The sequence below is a fragment of the Panthera leo genome, chromosome A2, assembly GCF_018350215.1.
Source record: "Panthera leo isolate Ple1 chromosome A2, P.leo_Ple1_pat1.1, whole genome shotgun sequence".
Classification (NCBI taxonomy): domain Eukaryota; kingdom Metazoa; phylum Chordata; class Mammalia; order Carnivora; family Felidae; genus Panthera; species Panthera leo.
In genome coordinates this window covers 140,019,890-140,032,883 of record NC_056680.1, presented here as the reverse complement: position 1 = coordinate 140,032,883, position 12,994 = coordinate 140,019,890, and the positions used below count along the sequence as shown (strand labels likewise).

General features: G+C 37.0%; 1 long non-coding RNA gene across 5 annotated transcripts in view; it reads left to right on the top strand.

Moving 5' to 3' along the window:
• Positions 1-12,994, top strand: part of LOC122210692 — a 490,688-nt gene that overhangs the window by 352,873 nt on the left and 124,821 nt on the right. For all 5 annotated transcript variants that reach the window (XR_006198171.1, XR_006198180.1, XR_006198177.1 and 2 more), the window contains one exon: positions 4,765-4,847. This is a non-coding gene — a long non-coding RNA (uncharacterized LOC122210692). The remainder of the gene's footprint in view (positions 1-4,764; positions 4,848-12,994) is intronic.

Here is a 12,994-nt window from a genome sequence, read left to right as displayed (position 1 = left end):
AAATTCCTATTCCCAATACCTAATTCCAAATTTTGAATAAATTCAATAACCATCTATGTATGTTTCACTTAAAAATCATACATATATACGTATATACACACTCACAATTTTTGCACTTTGAAATAGATACTTTACTTGAGTAATAATCTTTTTTTATGTTTATAGCAAGCCACCATTTACAAAGAATTTACATAAAGCTGTGAAAAGACATTGTTGTTTTTTAATTGTTAAAGATACTAAGGCCCAAAGAGATTAAGAAATGAGGTTAGGGTTCTACTCATACTTCATTGCCACCATTATTGACTTTATAAAAAAAAAAAATCATCATTTGGTTATTTACAAAAGTGAGCTTCCTTGATACCTCAAAAATTAAAGAAGGAACAAACATTCACATATCCTGCAATAAATTCGTTTTCTGCTATTATGTAAATCTATTCTTATAGTTATTTATTGATATTAAAAAACATAGGAGTTATTTTTTAATATTATAGATATTAAAAAACATAGCATAATAGTATGATTTAGACTAATGAATGAATTTCATACTATTAATGACACAGGAATATGAATTTGTAAATCAAAATAAATTATACATTGGTATCCCTAGAGAATATAGACCATAAATATAGAGTCTTTCCTATAAGATAAGATCTATGTAGCTTACAAAAAAATGATTTAGCTATATTTGTCAAATAATTACTTGTTCAAGAAGGCATTCACATATGCACTGTTTTAGTGGAGGAGTTTAGTGGGAAGATCCAGTGAATGACCAGGTTATATTTGCACAAATAAGATAAATATTCATAGATGTGCACTTTGTTTCTGCAAATCAAATAATGTCCATTCTTTCAGTTCAATCATCTGGTGCAGAAGTGAGCACATTATAGCTAGCCCATGGGCCAAATCCACCTGTTTTGTATGGTAGATGAACTAAGAAATTTTTTCATTTTTTGTTTATTTATTCATTTTGAGGGGGTGGGGGGATGGAGAGAAAGAGAGAGAATCTCAAGCAGGCTCCATGCTGCCAGCATAGAACCCAATATGGGGCTCAAACTCATGAACCATAAGGTCATGACCTGATCCAAAATCAAGAGTCAGCCTAACCGACTGAGCCACCGAGGCATCTCTTTTTCATTTTTAAATGCTTAGAAAAAAATAAAAGAGTATTTTGTGATACATGAAAAGTATATGAGATTCAGATTTCAGAGCCCATAAATAAAGTTTTATTGGAACACAGTCTGGCTCATTGTTAAGTGTTGTCCCTAATGGGAACAAAGTAAGACACTGTAGTGGCTTCTCTGACCCACAAGGTTCTTCTGTGGATGATGACAAATGTAAACTCGACACAAAATTACTATGTGAGATGTTTCTGACAAAATTCAAAAATACTTTGTTAGACTCTAAAATAAATATTCCCACTCGACTTGTATTCACATGGCGGGGGGAAGTAAACATTATAATCTATTTTACTTAAATGGTTAATCTTAGAGGCAAAATGATAGATTTTTCATTGTGGAACCAAATTGGAAACACTAGGCCTCCTATCCCTCTCAAAGATTTGGAAATCTTTCTTTTCTACAGATGAAATGCAGCATGATGTCTCTCCCTGTTCCAGTTTGTGACCTAGATAAGATTAAGAGGGTGACATATTCTGTAGGTCACTATGCAAAGTAGGCCAAAGAGAAAGAGAGAGAGAAAGAAATTAAAATTAATGATAAGAAAATGACCCCTGCTGTGATACCATGAGGAACTGAAAAAACTCTCAGTGCTTGGAACTGTGGTCATGACAACCTATCAATTCAGCCTTAGTCCATGACTAAGTTTGAAATTGTATCTCTGTTGAGCTGAATAAAATGCGAAACTTGATGAGTCCGTTTTTTCCTTTCAGCTACAAGTTATTTATTTATAGTTCATTGTAGCTGTTTGTTGTAGGGGTTCCTCCTACATCACTGGTGTGCAGAAAGCTCTAGACCAAACAATCGCAAGTGGTTCAAAGTCTTATGTAAGCTCCTGGATTTCACTAAGGATGATTTCACAATTGATATCCATGGTTTGTAACCCTTATTAGATGTAGAGAAATGTCCAAGCAAAGAATTGAGGAAATGGACATTGTAAGTCTTTAGTTACTTGGTCGGTTTAAAGTGCATTAATGACGGGGTGCCTAGGTGGCTCAATCGGCTGAGCATCCCACTTTGGCCCAGGTCATGATCTCACAGTTCATAAGTTCAAGCCCCACGTCGGGCTTTGTGCTGACAGCGCAGAGCCTGGAGCCTGCTTCGAGTTCTGTGCCTCCCTCTCTCTCTGCCCCTCCCCTGTCATGCTCTGTCTCTCTGTCTCTCAAAAACAATTAACATTAAAAAAAATTTTTTAAAGTAAAGTCTATTAATGACAAGCAAATGCAACTGTTCTTGCACTGACACTTTTATTCCTAATTTAAGAATTACTTATGTTTTTAAGTGAAGATAAATGCCTTTATTGTTGAGTACCAGCCCATCACGGTTATGCTTTTTAGACTTAGCACAGTGGTAAATCATAACTTTCTTTTATTTGTTATTAATAAGCAGATTGTTTTAAATAGTTTTTACATGTGTTAAAGTCTGTAAGAGATACTATAATTATAGCTAATGGTTTGCACTCTACGTAACGCAGTGTTAAACACTTAATTTTCATTATCTTATTTATAATATCACCTTATGATCTAGATGTTATTATTATTCCCATTTTACACATGAGAAAGCAGAACCTCACAGAGGCTAGTTTAGTTTGATACTCTAATAGGTATTAGAGATAAAGTAATTAATCAGTGTTATAGTCAGGATTGGAATCTATGCTTGCTGACATCCAAAACTGTGCTCATATCTGCCATTATGCCATCCTGTTTCCCATGCGTGAAGACAAACTGGTTAGAAAAAATGGCCTGCATAGATTTATTGTATTATTTGCCTGTTTATTAATAGACATCGATATTAGTTACAAGTCTGGCAAAGGCAAATGTTTTGGTGAAAGAATCAGGGACTTGGGTAGCAGGCTTACCTGAATTCAATCCTGAATTCCTCATCTGTAGCCACTGGCTGTAAATAGTAATCCTTGCTCTCTTTAATACCCACTTACTCATCTGCAAAATAGGGGTGATAGTAACTACCTTGAGAGTTTTTTTTGTTCAATAAGATAAAGTATGTACAGTAGCTAGCACATGTTAGGCACAAAATAATTATTTTTCCTATTGTCTCTATTTCTTCAACTGTGCATAACTTGTTTTCCATAGAAAGGGTGGACTAATGTCTTAATCATTCCTCAATATGAAGAATCCAGGTCCTACATTAAATGCAAACAGAGTTTTTAACATTTATCACAGGTTCATTAAACACCATAGTAAAATTAAGTTTGCATTTTTTAAAATCACAGGAAAAGCACTGACCTGAAAATCCTTTGAAATATTAAAACACAGCCCAACTCTTCTGGACGTTTATTACAAACAACAGGAACAATTCTGGCAAAGGGAACCCTGGGGGGAAGAACCTGAGTACAAGAACCCAAGGGCACACTGGTTGTGCCAGGCAGTACACAGGGAGGAGGAAAGAAGAAGAAGGAGTCTCAGTACAGTCCTCAGAGAATTCCTGTTCAGAATCAGACCAGGGAAAGAGGGCACACACTTCCTCCATGCCTTTCTGACATTGATGTTGATGAATCTCTTTGTCCTGTATTTATGTGTTACTTTCCTGGACCTCGAACAGGCATGATTCTCGGAGAATGTCTTGCTGACTTCTAATTCCCTACGGGTACTTGCACTTGACAGATAAAAACCAAATCTGCAATGTTTCACATTAAATTCATAATGGCAGTCAACTGCTTCCCTGGCACTGGTAAGGTTTTCAACATAGGAAAGAAACAGTAATATCGGAATATGATTAATTGTTTTTACAGATTATTTTAAACACTAAGAAAATGTATATGTAAAGGGATAATGCTAACATGTTTTAAGTATTTATTTATTGATTTATTGAGAGAGAGAGTGCGAACGGGTGAAGGAGAGAGAGAGAGAGAGAGTCAAAGAATCCGAAGCAGGCTCCAGGCTCTGAGCTGTCGGTGCAGAGCCTGATATGGGGGCTCCAACTCACAGACTGTGAGATCATGACCTGAGCTGAAGTCGGACGCTTAACCGACTGAGCCACCCAAGAGCCCCATGGATAATGCTAACATTTAAAAGTGGAAGTAACGGGACCCTGGGTGGCTCAGTCGGTTAAGTGTCCGATCTCGCAGTTCGTGGGTTCGAGCCCCACATGGGGCTCTGTGCTGACAGCTCAGAGCCTGGAGCCTGCTTCAGATTCTGTCTCCCTCTTTCTCTCTCTTCTCCCACTCATGCCCTGTCTCTCTCTCTCTCAAAACTAAATAAATATTAAAATTTAAAAATATATAAAATCTATCTGTTTTAGATCTTTTATATTTAAATAACAAGTATCAGCAGTCTGCTGCCATAAAAGGCACTGTGATGCTCTGAAAATGGTATGGACTTTGGGATTAAATAAACTTGATTCCATGCTTTCCCCAGCTTCCTAAATCTGAGTCTGACCTTGGCCACATTACTTAATTTCTCTCCCCTCCCTTGCATTCCTCCCCTTTCCTTCCCTCCTCTCTCAAATATGTTTTTGAAGAGAAAATGGGATAAGGTACATAAAATGCCTAGCACAAAAAAGGCACTAATACATGTACACATACAGTGGAAATGCTTATAAAAACTATAATCGGGGATGCTTTTCTCTCCAGGGCCTCTGGTGAAATTAGAAGAGACTGAAAAGGCACAGAAGCAGAGCATAAGCCTTGGACAGACTCGTGAACTACAGGAGGAGGTAGGTGGGTCATATTTTAAGCAAATAGTGATATTTAGACTTACATTACAAAAGATTAACATATGAAATATAAATATATGAAATGCTCCAATGTAAAGAAAACATTTCTCTCACTAACACATTAATAAAACTCTGCTCCATGTTGCTTATCAGAAGGTTGGCAAAGATGTGGGTAATGGGAACTCTCAGGTACTGCTCGTAAGAATGGCAAACAAAATAACCAATTTACAAATGGTTTCGTGTTGTTTTAAAATCAAATGTAAGCCTACCTTTTGATGCAGCCGTTTCCATCCCTTGGTATATACCAACAAAATGTGAGTATACAGTTTTTCATAACAGCCGGATGCTAGGGGAAAAATAGACTACAATCTTAGAAATTAGGATCATGCTTACCTTGGGAGTGATTAAATGAAAATATTCCCTTCATAATAATTATTGAGATGTATAATCATTGTATACTCTTTTTTTTGCATGTCTGCTATTCTTTATTAAGACAACTTTTAAAATAAAATAATGATTAAATTGGTTTTAGTTAAAAAATACAGAAGGTTACCTGGTGGTTCAGTCGGTCGAACATCAGACTCTTGATCTGGGCTCAATTCATGATCTCATGGTCCATAGGATCGAGCCCCTGCGGGGTTCTGCACTGACAGCACAGAACCTGCTGGGATTCTCTCTCTCTCCCTCTCTCTCTACCTCTACCCCACTCGCACTCTCTCTCTCTCCTTCAAAATAAATAAATAAACATTTTTTTTAAATACAGAAATTAAGTAAAAATATTACTGATAAATCAGGGCATGTATTTTGAGTAGACTAATGAGAGTGGGGTGGTGGTCCATGTTTGCGCTATTCGATGTTTGGTTTTCCCAATAGAAACTGTCTGGCCCAACACAATATGGCACATTCAGATAAGAGTTAGAAAGGTGAACGGTAAAGGTGCAGAGAATGGCTCTATGAAACTAGATTTTCTTTGTGTAGAACTAAGTGGCCTTTAGAGGAATGAAGCTATAGGTAGGTCTTCGTGCTCATGCCCTAACGCAAAGGAGTAAAATGGGCTAGATACCAATTACCAATGAACGTCCATTCCATCAGGGGCATGATACACGTTATGTATGTCTAGCACATCGAAAAGCCAAATAGAAGGCTCAACTTATGTTACAGGAACACCCCATAGAGCCATGCTTTGCAAGAGATATTTTCAAATGAGTACTTCAACTGGGAACTCACATATACTCAATTCTTTGGCATTAATAACTAAATAATAACTTTTAAATGTTTAAATCACTTTTATTAAAAAAATAGTTACTTTTAACTGTATCTTTTAAAACCTGATCTTTTCCTTAAGGAAATATTTTAGCTCCATTTTTTTTTGCAAGAATAGGCCTGTCACTTTTATTTAAATATGTATCTGTTCACATTGCACTCCACAAAAAGCCCCAGGCTTGCAAATGCTCCCTGACAAAAATTGAATGACTAATTTCACTATTGAAAACAACTAAAATGTTCACTCCTTTATTTTTTTTTTAATTTTTTAAATGTTTATCTATATCTGAAGGAGACAGAGACAGAGCATGAGTGGGGAGGGACAGAGAGAGAGGGAGACACAGAACCCAAAGCAAGCTCCAAGCTGTCAGCACAGAGCCTGACGCAGGGCTCGAACTCACAAACCATGAGATCTTGACCTGAGCCGAAGTTGCACGCCCAATCGACTGAGCCACCCAGGTGCCCCAAATGTTTACTCCTTTAAAAAAAAGCTCCATAATAATCTGTAAATACTAATGAAAATATTTTCATATTCTTGAATTGAGCAATCATATGCGCTTGGGTGGCCTGACAGTGTGCAGAGTAAGTGCTCCTGGTCTGCTTTTCATGACATCACCAGATAAGAAAGGTGCATTTATCTTCAAATTCTGTGGGATTAGGATTAAATTCTCTGGGTTTAAATAATCAACCTAATAATTTGAATGTGGCTTTTAAAAATTATTTAACTTTATCTCTTTGGATTCTTTGGATTCTTCTGTCTGTAAAATAAAAATAAATACCTCCAAAATTAAGATTAAAAAAGAGATGCCACGGAAAGTGCTTCATACAGAGTCTGACATTTAAATTCTAAAGAATTGTTAACTATTATTATTTTTATTATCTTATTGTATCAGTCTCAGTACATTCTGTTAATCTGTGGTAGGTCCAATTCACCAGAATTATATTAGATTCTGTACTGGTGGATTAAGAAAAACTTTGGACCACCTTCTCCTGAATTTAGTAGGTGGCTCAAATAATCAAGATATGTTCTAATTGTTTGATTGACACACCAATACTTTTCTGCACTGTGAATTCTAACAGGACGAGTACTGTGTTACTTTGCGTCCCTTCATTGATTCAGTCATTATCAAGAATGTGTCTATTATGAATTATAAGGAAGTTGGGAATAAATATGGCATCGATTGTCTTCTACAAGATCTTACAGTCCAGTGGGAGAAGCAAAAATGTGTGAAACTAATTTAGTAGTAGTAGAAAGAAAATAAATATGATAAAGTCAATTAAAAAATAATAATATCTGATGAATCAACCATTTTACAGTTGGAGAAGGAGATTCCCAAACTAAAACTCATGATTTCCCAAAGCCCTCCTAATCTTCCTCTGAACTGTATGGCCCCTCTGCCTCTGTTGACTGAGCCCTTACTCCCTGTCTTTGTGGCTTTCCAACTACTTCAAACCTGCATCCTGCTTTGGAGTCATGGCATAGACAGCATTTGCTACTTTTGCTTACCCAGCACCTATTTCCCCCACTTTCTGGTAACAGCTTCCCTTATAATAAAAACATTAAACCATTAATTGCCCCCAGATCTGGTTAGAACAGAAAGCTAACTGAAATGTTTCAGTTTCTAAAGAAGAATTGGAACTTCTATATTCATTATTTTTTTATGTAGTTAGAATATTTCTAATTGTGGTAAATACGTATAACTTAAGCTGTGCTGTCTTAACTATTTTTAAGCATCCAGTGGCATTAAGTTTATTCATGTTGTGCAACCGTCACCACCATCCAGCTCCAGAAATTTTTCACCTTCCAAACTGAAACTCTGTACCCATTAAACACTAATTTCTCATTCCCTCTCCTTACCTCAACCACCATTCTGCTTTCTGTCTCTAAAAATTTGATTACTCCAGATACCTCATATAAGTGGAATCATACAATATTTGTCCTTTTGTGAATGGCTTATTTCATTTAGTATAATGTCTTCAAGGTTCATCCCTGTTGTAGAGTGTGTTACATTTCCTTCTTTTTTATTCCACTGTGTGCATACAGCACATTTTGTTTATCTGTTCATCCATCACTGGACACTTGGGTATTGTCTACCTTTTGGCTATTGTGAATAATGCTGCTATGAATATGGTTGTACAAATATTGATTTAAGTCCCTGTTTGCATTTCTTTTGGGTGTATATACAAGAGTGAAATTTTTGCTAGATCATATGGTAATTCTGTATTTAATTTTTGAGGAATAGTCTTACCATTTTCCACAGTAAGGACACCATTTTACATTCCCATCAACAGTGCACAACATCTCCTTCACCAACATTTGTTATTTTCTGGATTTTTTTTCTTTTTTTGAGAGAGAGAGTACACACACATACAGATGGAGCACAGAGGGAGACACAGAGGGAGAGAGGGAGAGGGCACAGAGGGAGAGGGAGAGGGAGAGAGAGAACCTTAAGCAGGCTCCATGCCCAGTTCAGAGCCCATGGGGTGCAATCTCATGACTGTGAGATCATGACCTGAGCCGAAATCAAGAGTCAGATGCTTAACCAACTGAGCCACGCAGGAACCCCTAGATTTTTTTTTAAATTTTTTTTTTAATGTTTTTATTTATTTTTGAGACAGAGAGAGGCAGAGCATGAGCAGGGGAGGGGTAGAGAGAGAGGGAGACACAGAATCTGAAGCAGGCTCCAGGCTCTGTGCTGTCAGCACAGAGCCCGACGCGGGGCTCGAACTCACGGACTGTGAGATCATGACCTGAGCCGAAGTCGGACGCTTAACCGACTGAGCCACCCAGGCGCCCCTGGATTTTTTTTTATAATAGGCATCATTGGTGAATAATAAAATATTTTTAATATAGACAGAGACACAGTGTGATTTTTACCTCAGACACGTGCATATAGAATATACTTGCATAAAAACACATAAACAAGGGAACCTGGGTGGCTCAGTTGGTTGAGCCACCGACTTCGGCTCAGGTCATGATCTTGCAGTTCATGAGTTCGAGCCCTGCATCGGGCTTGCTCACCTCAGAGCAGAGTCCGCTTCAGATCTTCTGTCCCCTCTCTCTCTGTCCCTCTCCCACTTGTGTTCTCTCTCTCAAAAATAAATAAAACATTTAAAAACAACCCACATAAACAAATATAACAAAAATCAATAAATCTTTTTGGTATTTTGCATATACTATATGCTAATGTTTTGATAGTATTATGATTTGGTATTCAGTTGCAGTTATTATTTTATATATTTGGTTTTATTTTTCATTGAAGGATCTGATGTCAGTGTATAGTTTTTGTATGAAATAGAGTCATAGTCCCTTTCTTATTTCATGGAATCCTAGAACAAGAAGGACCTTGTAGTTCACCTGTTGCTAATCCAGCTTGCTCACCTTGCTAGCCTGTGGTTTTGAAATACCCAGGACTAGGAGAGGTAGCAGCAAAACCAGGAGGCTCCTTAGTCTTTCCCTTGGGGTTTTGTACTCTTCACCATGACTGTCCGTAAACATCAATGGCGCGTAATTAAGTATAGATAGAGGCATGTGGGCTCAGGAAGCAAAAGACAACAAATGTAATTTTGTTAACCTGCTCTTTAGCAAATATCCTTATTGGCAGAAAGAAAAACTTAATGTGTAATTAGATCTTCACCTTCATGGATTTGGAATGCCTGCAGGTACATTCTGTGTGGTTTATGATGATAATGTACGTTCAGTTGGTTTGAAAGGTCTCATTACAATCCTGTCTGAGACTCATCCATAATCCTATAGCTGTGACAGAAGTTAAGACTGAGATTCCTGAAATCCACTCCATTACAACACATATTTCAGTTCGTAAATCCCAGCTCTTTCTCCATTATACACCCCCCTCCCCCTACAAGGCTGCCTTTCACTTCCTCACTAAATTCACTGGAGTGACAGTAAGCCACCCCATCCATCGTTCACCTGCCTCAGTGAGCTAAGGTGATAAATCTCCATTTCCCTGCTGAGAGTTTGACACCCAGGGGCCCTCCCTCTTTTGCAATTATAATGCTCTCACAGCCTCTTATGATTAGAATTTCTGATTATGTCCAAATCACATGTGCAGCAAAACCCACATAACAACTTGCTAACTTCTTTCCATTTCATTATAAGTACACCATGCTTTTAAAAAATGATATTAATGGGCCTCATCCTGGAAGGGCAATGCCATGTCCTTTTAGTGTTAACACACTGTGCATTTTGCCCCATCATGTCCATTTACATTGAAAGTTGTTTTAACCCCAGGAAGATAGCCTTGTCTTTGGAGTACTGTTTGTCTCAATGTCTAAGAGGCTTTGTAAAGCTTGCCTAGGGATATTTTGCATTTGTCTTGGTTCTAAATATGGTGAGGATAGCAATCCGGACTCAAAACATATGGATTGAATGGAAAAAATGTTTTTCTTTGGAAAATAATGTCAACTTGAAATACAGATTATTTGCGTCTTTTATGAGAAAAACAAAGCTGACTTAGGTCTTGAGGACCTAAGTGCACATTCTGGCAAAAGGGATGACTAAGGGATAAATGAAAATAGGATGTTTGCCCTACAAGTGTAATAATATCCCCTGGGGATTTTAAGTTTTATGATTAATTTTTCATTGGTTTTCATGTAACTTATTTGTATGAATGCTTGATATTCTATTATACTTTAAAAGAAATATTTTAGTGTGGCCATCTGAGAGAAGAAAATGACAGTCCTACTGTGCAAAATGCCAGAAAATCTATAAAGTACATTTGTGATTCTATGTTTATACCAGTATTAGAACTTAATATACTTGAGTGTAACCTATATTTATATTGAGAAGTACCTTTCAAGCAAATTTTATTGTTAAATCAAAGATAATAAAAAAGAAACATTTTTTAATTCCTTGAACAGATCACGTTGCTTTACTTAAACAAAGCAAATTTTACTACCACAGGAAAAAAAAAAAAGCCTGTTATTTGAAATGTATTTAATTTTTAGGAAAGGTGATCTTCCTAGCTTTGAACTCTTGGTACCAACCAACTTCCAACTTTTTGGAAAGTAAGAATTTTTAATATTTAGGAACAGACCCCTGACTTATTCAGAATATCTGGAGTAATCAATGCCAGATAAAGGAAAAAGGCAAAATTCCCATCCTCCCTCATAATCCCCAGACTATAAATAAACATTAAGAATGTTTTCAGATGTACAGAACACAGTTGATTACAAACGGTGCTGTGGAGTGTCACTACTTCTGTCATCACAGAAGGACTCTCACAGACCAGGTAAGAGAACCAGAAATGAAACGATAGTAGCAGAGTACCAAAGTCAATGACACAGTCCCTGCTCTTGTGGAGTCTACAGTCTTGCATTGCTTCATTAAGTTTGCAAAGTCTACTGTATCTGTAGATAGTGGTACCTAACACCGTGATGCTGGATCAGAAACATCATTAAATATATGCCATTTCCTCGGTGCTGACCTCACTGCAGTCACAGTGAATTTGGGTCAGGGTCTGAAGACACACATGCATTTATATCTCCGTGCCTTTATATATGTTTTCCTATAGATTATGTTGCCTATATCTCTTTTTATCTACCTACTTCTTCCTTAAGGCACAGTTGATTGTATATATAGCATTTGTGTATTATTTGTAAACGAGATGTCAATTAACGACTACTTATGGTAGAGAGATGGTGATGCAAATTTAAAGTGGTAGAAATATGTATGCGGTCTCAGCCTAAAAAGGAATGATCTATCTGGCCTTTTGAGTGGCGGAATTAAATCAGTATCAGAAGTGAGTTGAAAGCCCCTTTCAGGGCTTCCCTGATGTTCTGTCAGCTTCCTTGATTGAATTCACAAAGACTTCCTTCTACATCCTTCCTCTTCTCATACCCATTGCTCATCTCTTCTCACCGCATTATCCTCACCAGAGCATCCATAAATAGTGAACGGTATTAGTAGAATGAACATAGACAGGGTTATCAGGACTAGGACACTACAGAGCAACTCAGTATTCTCAAAAAAGAGATACTTTTAAGAGAAATAAAAGTTAAGGCAATGGGAAGTGTCTTTAGTATATATTGCGCTGCCTAGAGCAAAAGCAGAAAAGGGAAGAAAATGCATTCAAGATCAAGGAAGTAGCATGTGTGAAATCATGGAAGAATAATTACACCTAACCGTCGAGGAGGAAATTCATGATGGCTGGAAGAGAGCACAAAAGGTAATGTTAGGACACAAACCTGGAAACGCAAGCAGATGATAGAAAGGGCATTTGGGTTTCATTCGATTGCCAATGGGAGCTGTTAAAATGTTTACCTAAGGCAGTGATGCAATTTGACTTGTGTTTGAAAGAATAACTCTGGCAGTATGTGGAGGGTGGACTAGAAGGAACCTGCTGGAGGCAGGAAAAGAGTCCAAAAGATTTTTGCAGGAATTCATATAAAAGATATTAAATTCCGTATCTACTTTGTATATCCTGGTATATTATAGGCACTCAATAAATATTTTTAATCCAATAAATAAACTAGAACATGAAGTTCCCCCACAACAAAGATTCGTGCACTACATCTACATTATCATTTTAAAGTCCTAAAAGGTGACAAGGGTTATTCTTTGATAAAGAAGCCAGAAAGTTTTGTATTTTTGTTCTTTTTATACAACCCCTAAGCAGATGAGTATTAAATTACTGACTACAACCCTCTTATTCATCACCTTTGGCTTCCCTGACCATAACATCTCACCTGACATTTGCAGTTATGTATCAATTCAGTATGCTGCAAGAATTCTTAGACAATCTTGATATTTAAGGCTTCTGCTGATTTTCATGAGGTCTCAGTAAAATTACATCAGCAAAATATCATGGAATATCATCATTCACATGCCGTTGTTCTGCATTCCTCTGTAAAATGGGAATATG